At 33.2% G+C, this 10,230-nt stretch overlaps 1 protein-coding gene across 1 annotated transcript in view; it reads right to left on the reverse strand.

The window, feature by feature from the left end:
• Positions 1-9,872, reverse strand: part of tio (zinc finger domain-containing protein tiptop) — a 314,099-nt gene extending 304,227 nt beyond the window's left edge. The window contains exon 1 of the mRNA XM_076113889.1: positions 9,396-9,872. The gene's annotated coding sequence lies outside the window, so the exon portion shown is untranslated. The remainder of the gene's footprint in view (positions 1-9,395) is intronic.
• Positions 9,873-10,230: the final 358 nt, after the last annotated feature.

Here is a 10,230-nt window from a genome sequence, read left to right on the forward strand (position 1 = left end):
TTTGCCGCCATGTTTTTTTACGCGCCAACAATCGCGGTGTTGCCACATTGTAACTTTTTTCCTTAGTTCCTGTTCGCGTTGATTTGAAGTTTTTTTTGTTCCGATTGTGTAATATCATAGATGTGTTAGATGCGATGATTGGCGCCAATGATGGTTGATCAAAGCCGGCCCGGATTCAGCCTTGATGTGTGAAAGATTAATACGTTTTTACAAATATTAGAACATTTTGTTTGGACGTTTCGAAGCTGATATGAAACTTAACACCTGGCGGATGACATGATTCAGTCTTTATCTTTACTTATGTATCTGTAAAGAATATCTTGATTATTCTTTGAAGTTTTTCGTGGGGTTTGTGGCCAATTTAGCGCCAGTTTTGTCGAGATAACTTCTGCAGATAACAGTTATTAAGCCAAATTTGAAGACATTTTAAAGTATTTGACAAAATTAACAATACATTGGTTAATAAATAATGACTACCAGCAGCCAAATCTGTCTGGAAAATAAACCCGAAAGACCACAGAACCACCACTATAAAAACTGACCGTCTAAAGGTACTCTTTCGTTCAAGAACCGGTAAAGTGCTACAAGGAGCTGGTGGTCAAACCTATTGGTACAAAACCACCCTATCATCACAGTCCATTAATAGGTCAGCAACATAATACAATAATAGGGCCACTACATTGTAGGACCGACAGTTAACCCGTCCGCTGAGCTATTAATTATTCCTCATTAAGTATACAATATCCTTCCATTGACTTATGATGACATCCGTTTATGACAGGCAGATGATACGGTTATAGTTTTATTGTGTTTTTGTTAATATTTTCTGTGTTTTACAGTTTTCGTTACGTTAAAAAAAGACAACTCCCGTACTTGCTCTTGTGTGGTGGGGACATTAACAAAAACGGACACAAAGTACAACCAGACCCAAAACAACTATTAATTGTGGATCGCACAAATAATTGCTCAGTGTGGGAATTGAACCCACGACTCAACCCACGACGCGTGGCGACAACCTTAACCGCTGCTTGTGAATTTTAAAAAACCTCATTTCAGTTTAACTTGCCCTTGCTATTCTGTAAGTTTATTAACTTCTACTATTAAATTATCTTTTTTTTTCTCTCATGTCATTTACAGAATGCTGAACACTACGAAATCTCTAGTTATCAAAATAACATTCGCGAATTGACATATTTTTAACCTCAATACACCATAATATCTATAGTCTAGTCTTTGACCAATATTTTAAATTGAAATCTAATTTGTTAGAATAATCTCAGAAGTAACAATTAACTTGTAAATTACTCAATTATTAAATGCTATTTTATTCCAGCAATGTAGGTTAATTTTTACTTAGAATAATAATAATAAATTAATAGATGAATAATTTACAGTGGACGACTGCCAGTATATCTCATCAACTGCACGTTTGGCGCAGTGGTTAAAGTGGTCACCTCGCCGTGTGTGGTGGGTTCGAATCCCACCCGGGACAAGTATTTTTATTTGTGTGATGATCACGAGTATCTGTTCTGAGCCTGGTTGTCAATTTATCTACATATAAGTATGTATTTAGAAGTATATAAGTATGTTTATCACTTAGTTGGTGACCATAGTACAAGCTCTGCATATTTTGGAATCAGATGACCGTGTGTGTTGTCCAATGATATTTATTTATTTTATTTACTTAAGATGAATCGGGCATTCCAATTCTCTACTAAGTTGTCGGGCTAAAGTGATAATTTTCAATGTTGTTCCCGTATTGTTTCTATTTAGTTTCATTGTGTGTTTATCTGTATCGTTCAGATTTTCTCATGTCACTCATGATCTGTCATCGCTTGTAGAAATTTGAGCTGTGAAAATGTTCTGAGATCATTCTGTGGATTCTTTTGTTTTACTTCTATGTATGTATGTTTGATGTGTTTTATAGACGGTAGTATTAGCTCTAGATATATGTACTTATGTTGGTTATTTGTCTTATATTTTACAATGCACTTTTCTCTTTTGCGTAATAAACGATGGAACTAGTATAAAAATATTATATTAAGGGTAAAAATACGCTGCCTTTTTATTGCTATTTTATGATATAAAATTATTCTTTGATATACATGTCATAACAAGTACAATAATAAATTATAGAATGATCAAGTTTTCAATTAACAAACGAACATAATGTCGAGTTTTTTTTTTAGAGTTTTTCAGCCTGCGACCACGGCGAGTGCAACCTGCGCCGAAACGTTAGGCATTTTAAGGTAAAATGCGTGTTCGCGGTAATTCCCGTATCCTGTTACATATTAAAATGTCGAGAGAACTGAAGAAAGTTAAAACGAAATAAACATTCAAAATCCTGTACCATCAATCTACTTTCAAGAGCCACACTCTACTCCTATTTTAATTAGGTGTTAATAAACTTCGAAATTTATTCTATCGTCCATGTGACCACATAAAGTAGCATTAGAATGTCTAAATAAAACTGTCAGTGTGGTGAGTATGGCATGTTGCAGCATGCATCGGCTTCCTTCGAGCCTGGTCACGATGTCCATTATAGCAGTGGTCCCCAACCATTGGCCCGCGGACCACCAGTGGGCCTCGGGAGGCAAAATATGGTCCGCGGAAGTCAAAGTGTGGTCCACGAATTTTAAAATGTTAAATTATCAGGATGATTATTACACTACATACAAAACGCAGTTGTCCGATTTGAAAAATTCTTCAGTGTTAGATAGCCCATTTATTGAGGAAGGCTATAGGCTATATATCATCACGCTACGACCAATAGGAGCAGAGTACTAGTAAAAATATGTTACAAAAACGGGCAAAAAATTCACCAATTCTTTCTTATGTGACGCTAGCGAAGTTACGCGGGTCAGCTAGTTTTAAATATACTTACATAGTGGTTCCTGCTAACAAGAATAATAATAAAAGTGGTCCCGGACTAGAAAAAGGTTGGGAACCCCTGCATTATAGCAACTTACACTACCGGAGTCCTTACCTAACATTCGACAGGGGCTATTAGAAAAAAACCGGGTTTATTTATAGCTTCTACTAAAATTCCTAGTGATTCCACATCTAGGTAACTTATCTTATAAATCGTGAAATGTGTCAATTAACTCCAGTTTAATGTCGTATTTATGTTAATAGATGTCTCACGGACATTTTTGGGCATTCACAAAAAGAGTGTCGGCAGGATACGAGCAGTACCCACGTTTTTAAATGTCAAATGAGTTAAGTCCCGTGGCTTGACCTCAAGCCGCAGGTGATCGATGGCTTGATTGACTTTTCGCATTTAAGGGTTAACTGTCATTTAAAAAACAAAACGACAACATTTATCTGCAAATAAAATTCAAAATTTTATGATAAAAAAATCTGTATCTATAAATGGTAGCATAGAATTTCCAATCAATCGAGATTTAAAGAAATGTAAATTAGTTAATGCGACATAAAATTATTTTAATTTATCATTAGTATAATAACCATCAAATGAATTTATGTTACGTCCACGTAACTGTCAACATTTATGTATATCGCGATCGTTCGGTAATAATATAGAATTAGTAAAAGCTTAGCAACAAAACTAATTATTAATAAAGAATCTTATTTCAATCACTTTTTTAGTAGATGGATGTCATAAAAATAATATAAATAACGTAATATAAATTATTGGGGTAGCGATGCTCGTCGTATCGATGGTAATAATCATATCGGGAAACATAAAAACTGTGTGTCTGTTACATTTGATTGGACCGTGGGACTGTTTGTGTTATTTATGAATAATACAACATCACTAAAGCTGATAGACTGAGCCGCCGTGAATTTTAATGGCTGAACAACAAAAAACTCAATTTTTAATGACACATCGATACGTGAATAATGAGACTAGTTTAAGAAACTAGTACCAATAACGCGAATAAAAATAAATATTACTTAACCATTCGAAATAAATATGGCGGATGATTTATGACGTTATTGACATTGGGTGCGCGGCCGCAGGCGGCCATCTTGCCAGCTAATTGCTAGTCTGTCATTAAATCAGTCACGCATCGACTGTAGACGGATGTTTGAATATTTGTTTTGTGGCGACACCTAGGCAAATTTACATTTTTTATTATTTTGTCTAAAATGTTTCAAGTCGTCAGGCCAATAGTATTCCGTTGTGTATGCAAATAATCTAAAGTGGTAGATACGCCTCTTTAATTATGACTAATTTGCCACTAAAAAAGACATCATTCCTAATATGTGGATGTTATCTTGAATGATACTTTTGAACTCAAAAACTTGAAGTCGTCTACCGTTTGATTGACTATAGATGGACTTATTGGGGTATTTAATTGGTTTAAGATGATTTACTTTTCTCTGTTTAATAGCATGAGGAGGAAACTGCCTTGTATTCTCTCTTTGATAGAATAGTCAGAAAACTAATTTGATTAGCTATTTATGTTGGTTCTAGTATCCAAGTCTATGATGAAATGATGGTAAAAATATTTTTTTCATAAGCTATTACGGGGACAGCCCATGCCAAAGCCAATTCTCAAAACAAACGCTTGTTTAGCTATCGTGATAGCATAAATAATTGTTCATGTTTTGAACTAAAAGGTGGGGTATTTTTATAACATCTATAATATGTGATATTAAGACATTTCAGTGAGTATTAATAAGGGATGAAAATAAAGTTTATGTGTTTTATTATATAGTTGATGATTGAATAACTGGTAATCTAAGTAGGATTGCTTTAAGTAAAACAAAAACAGTTTAATTGCATTAAAAAAGATCAAACAATTTGCGATTTGTAAATATATTTTTTTAAGATACTAATATAACCTAAACCTATAAAAAAATAATCATCTGAATAAGGTATCTCTTCCTTTTGGAAATCGGTAAAAAGTATGAACCGACTTAATTTTGAATAACAAAAACAAAACTGAAACTCATTTCCCATTCCATTAACGGATTATAAATATGAATAACGTGGAAATATTATTATTATAATTGAATCCGAAAATGGGTATAAATATAATAATATATAAAATATAGTATGGTTATAAACAAGTCAAGTTATGGAATATCTAACAGCTGTCGCGTCACATGTTGTCGATAAATTTAACTTGTCGTAACCAACATGTCCGCTTCAAATTGTTTAATATTAACTCAGTTTTTTAAAGTAAGTATTCAAGAATTCGATTTCGTTGTAATCAATTTAATTTTTAGTAAAAATGCATTTTTGTAGACATTTGGTGATAGTTTTTGTGATTTATTCGTCGATTTATGTTTTAAAGTTGGTTGGTGCACTAAAACAAAAAATCAAATTGATAATTTTGTATTTAATGTCTGATTTTTTAGTAATAACTATTAAGAAAACATATATAATTTAATAAAACATATTGATTATAACTAACCGTGCAATATGTTGAACAAAAAAAACAATGCTGTAGACTAGATTGGATTTTTTACCGACTTATAATCATTCCAATTTTGATTTAACACCTACTTAAATTATTAATAGTATAAAATATACTCTTCAGTATTAAATTTTTAATTATATTAAATAATTAATACTTAAGAGTACCTCAACCACAAGTAACTAACACCTAGAAATCATAGAAGTTAATATAAACGACAGAAACACAGTAACTCCTTTCTCTTAATATTTTTCTATTGCATTGAAATACTTTTCAATCACTCATTGACAATCGTCATTGAAGTTAAAATATGTTATTTAATAATAAATTATGGATTATGCACTATTTACTATTATTAATTATATTTTATAACAATATTTCAAACTCAAGCGACATCAATCAGTGACTGCGTTTTAATTGAATATTTATAAAGTTTTAGATAAATATTTTCTAATTTGAAGTCGGTTTGTATTATAGAAAATTTTACTGCTATGATGTTTGCATTTATAGATATTTAGATTTCGACACCTTTTAATATCGTAAAGTAAGGAAATAGATTCCGCTTTATAAATATTTCAGTAAATATTTTTTAAATTCATTTAGAAGCAAATATCATAGAACAACAAAGATTTTTTTTTAATATATTTCCTTAGCATCATAATATTTATTCTGTCACAGTTTTCTAAGCACAGTATTAATGAGCTAAATAAACTGATTTCTATGCTACTGCAGACTACGGGACTTACTTCAGATTTAGAGCGGGATAACTTTGGGTCCAATACCTTGTCAAGTGTTATGATTTCCTTTAAAAACTATTTTACACATAGCTTCAAATACTCATATAAATGTTATATCTGCTACATACATAAATTCATTAAAACAACGTCTTTTTCGAGTAGGCAGAGACTAACGAACGCTACTTACAAATACTTACCACTTAATATCTACTAATACTAATTGTACTTAAGATCAAATTATTATAAAGGATACACATAACAATAAATATTATAAAAATATAATTATAAAAGATAAATTATTTTATAATAATTTAATTACACGCCATTTTTCAACAGCATTACGTTTGTTCATTTTTACAAATAACCTTTTGTAAAAATTGTAATTATTGTATTAATAAAAGTAATTATAGATGTAAGCACCTATGCGGTGGCTTGCTGTAATGGCCAATAAGCATGCATTCCAGTTGTAAAAGTCATAATATTATGTTCAATTAGGCAGGTGTATTTTGTACTAAATATGTATATATCATATTATGTCTCGCGGCTGTTATTTTCAAAGATCTTTGGCAGTTACGAGTCAGAAGCTTGAAAGTCTGACAACCAGTCTTACCGAAGGGTATCGTGTTATAACCCAGGTAACTGGGTTGTGGAGGTCAGATAGGCAGTCGCTCCATGTAAAATACTTCAGTTGCATCGGTGAGACTGGAAGCCGACTCCAACATAGTTTGGAAGAGAGGCTTGACTGATTTTGGTGATGATAAATCATCAATTCATCATATACTTTGTTTCTAGTACCACAATAAATAAATAAATTGACTGCCTTTGTGGAGCGGTCGCTAATGCATCCGACTGCTGATCATAAGGTCCTGGGTTCGGCTCGAAAGCCGGCAATTCTAGACCCTTCAGTTCTTTTTGAAGGAAGTTAAAGCCTTTCCGAGTTAGTGGTAGATTCAGTAATTGTAACGACTATCATAAGTGTCAATATTTGACCTAAATGAATAAATGATTGGTTTTGTTTCAATTGCGCTCACCGGTTGGTTATATCAAATTATTTATTAGTGATCTTAAGAGAGAAACTTAACGACTGAATCTTTTGCACATATTATTTACTAGCTGACCCGCGCAACTTCGCTTGCGTCACCTAAGAGAACGGGTCAAAATTTTCCCCGTTTTTGTAACATTTTTCGTTTTTACTCCGCTCCTAATGACCGTAGCGTGATGTTATATAGCCTATAGCCTTCCTCAATAAATGGGCTATCTAACACTGAAAGAATTTTTCAAATCGGACCAGTAGTTCCTGAGATTAGCGCGTTCAAACAAACAAACAAACAAACAAACAAACTCTTCAGCTTTATTATATTAGTATAGATTATTTTTTGTTTAAGTTCAGTTTAATATTTATAGATAAATGTCATACAACATTCCGGTTAGTTTACTATTCTTTACGTCATACTTTTATTATATTAATTGTAATTAGGTATAATAAATTAAAAATATCGACGATTCGGAAACGCTGAAACAAAAAGCCAGAAGTGGTCTTAATTCTCTTAACAAAGGTTTTTTAAAGTTGTATTATTTTATTGAGTTTTTACTGAGTATTAATATTCGTATTACGATAGGTTTTATATTAATAATCATAACATTATTATATTAAATATCGTGATGAAAGCCTAAAGCTTGTTGTACAGTAGAAAAGTTTAGTCTATCATCTTTCATAAAAACGATTAAAATAGCCTAAAATATAATAAATAATGTGTATAAATACATGTTCAATTAATAACAAACGCTTTATTTAAATTATGTATTAAATAACCTAAATATTTTTTTCACAAACATGAAAAAAAATGATTTACCAAAATAGATAAAAAAAATACAGGAAAAATGCATCTCAATAATCAAATAAATTAATTAACCAAGAAAAAAAAATATCATAAACATAATAAATCACAGAAAAAATTGTCAAAAATTCTTGCATTGCAAGTCACTCTCAGACTCTCAGTATTCGGCAATAGGCATATTGCGTTTTCCAAAACGTCTTTATGTACACAATGTTTATGATTTGGCGTCCCTTTCCAACGCCCCGCCCCCCTTGCCGCGCCCCCCTCGCCCCTCTCACTCCCGGCATAGACTCGCTGCAGACGCTCGGGGCGCGCGCTACTCGACTATTTAAAATGACGACTGTGTGCATTGCTTTACAAAAATAAAGATGGCTGCCTCAGAATGGTGGATGCAAAAATATTGGACGTTCCCTTTGTGGTTTTGTTGTACTATTATAATTAACTAGTATTAACCCTCGGTTTCTAAGGTACATTTAGCGATAGTTTATCTATTCAATAGCGTTAAAAGTTATATGAAAAATATGCTATTGAATAGATAAACTACCGCTAAATGTACTCAGAAACCGGGGGTCAATTGTTGAGGAATGTAGCAGTGAGGCTGTTTGACTTCACCTTACTTGCAATTATTAGAAATAATTGTATGCACCTGTATAGAATTTTTTCAGGGACTTTTTTTTACATAAAAGTTAAAGTCTCGTGGAGTAAAAATCTTTTCCCGAAATAAGCGCAAAATTCTTGTTAAAGATAAATAAATAGTCAAAGTAAAATATGCTGTTTAAATGATTATTAGAAGTCATCATGAGTGGTATTGATTATTTTCTCTCGCCATGTTGTTGGTAGAGCTCATTTTTAATGAAATTTTTGATTCGGTCTGCAAAAGTCTGTTAATTAATTAGTCAGGTACTAATTTTCTCATTGATTACATTTTGTTTGATATCTGGAATTGATTTTTTTTTTATATGATGCAACAAAATGCGCAAATTAGTTAGCTTCATAGTTTGATTGCGACTTCTTTGCTCTACAACTCATCCAAAACTATAGTACAAACAATTTTATTACAATAACAGTATAGAAAAAATATATATCCTCAATAAAAAAGTGGTTTTCATAAAGTTTTTCATGTTTTCATGTAGTTTTTGCTACATTTCAATGTATTTTATCAGCAAACGCCCGGCACAGTACCGTCGCCGGCCGTCGCCGCATCCTCACTGAATTCAGCGGCCGTCACAAAGTTTTCAGAGCCCACCACGCATTGTGAAACTTAACAGTACTATGTTAAACTATTTATTACATCTAACTACACGTTACTGTACACATTTAATTCAAAGAAATGCGTTTTAAATGCAAGAAATGTGGTTAGAAAAGCGATAAAATTTCCAAACATCGAGTGTTAGTGGTTGGTTTGACACGTACACTCAAAGTATGCTCACCTTCGTTTTCCAATGAATATTCTTATTTGACAGACAATGAGAACACCGCTCCACCTGTCACAGAGAACACCTAAGCAAGCAATGCCACTCGAGAGCCTCTCATACAACCATTGTTTTCTAAACTTGTATTTGTTTTCGAAATACGTGAAACGAATTCCTCAGCACATCAAACACCATGTACGGCCGTTGAACCTCTTTCCAATCCATCAATAAACTTAAACAAATCAACCGTATTTGAACAGATGTGGTGCGACGGTGTAAGTAATCGGCGGAGCAAATACGATTACTGTTACGTAGGTGTTCACTTCACTCAAATAACTGGCACTAAGTTAAACTGGTCACAATATTTGGCACAACACGTGAACATGTCATTAGGTTTGAGCGCGTGGTTCGTGGCGTGTTTACGCGGGACGCGTGCGACAGCGAGCGCGGGTCGCGATGCGGTTGCGTCGCGAGCCGCGGCCGGAATGACGCGCGGCCCGCTCGCCGGCGACACCAGCGCCGCGCGGACCAATACCGAACTAGCGCACTCAATCAAACGTCCGCCCGTGATAACATGCAACTGCTTTTTTGCATTGCATTCTTATTATGATTGATTCGCGAATTTAAATACAGATATTGTTGGGATTTATTGCAGGGAGTATTTTAATTATTGTTTCGTTGCGGGTTAAGTTTAGTTGTTTCAAAGTTTTAAAAGTTGTATTTCTCAATCAACCGGTGCATTTTGGAAAAGGGACAAGCTAGATGCAGTAGTTTTTGTATTTTTGGATAACATTTTATCTGTTTTATCAGACTTTTAACAAAATTTGCGAAGTTTAGTTTCTCCAAAACCTTA

The sequence above is a fragment of the Anticarsia gemmatalis genome, chromosome 4 (genome assembly GCF_050436995.1).
Source record: "Anticarsia gemmatalis isolate Benzon Research Colony breed Stoneville strain chromosome 4, ilAntGemm2 primary, whole genome shotgun sequence".
Classification (NCBI taxonomy): Eukaryota; Metazoa; Arthropoda; class Insecta; order Lepidoptera; family Erebidae; genus Anticarsia; species Anticarsia gemmatalis.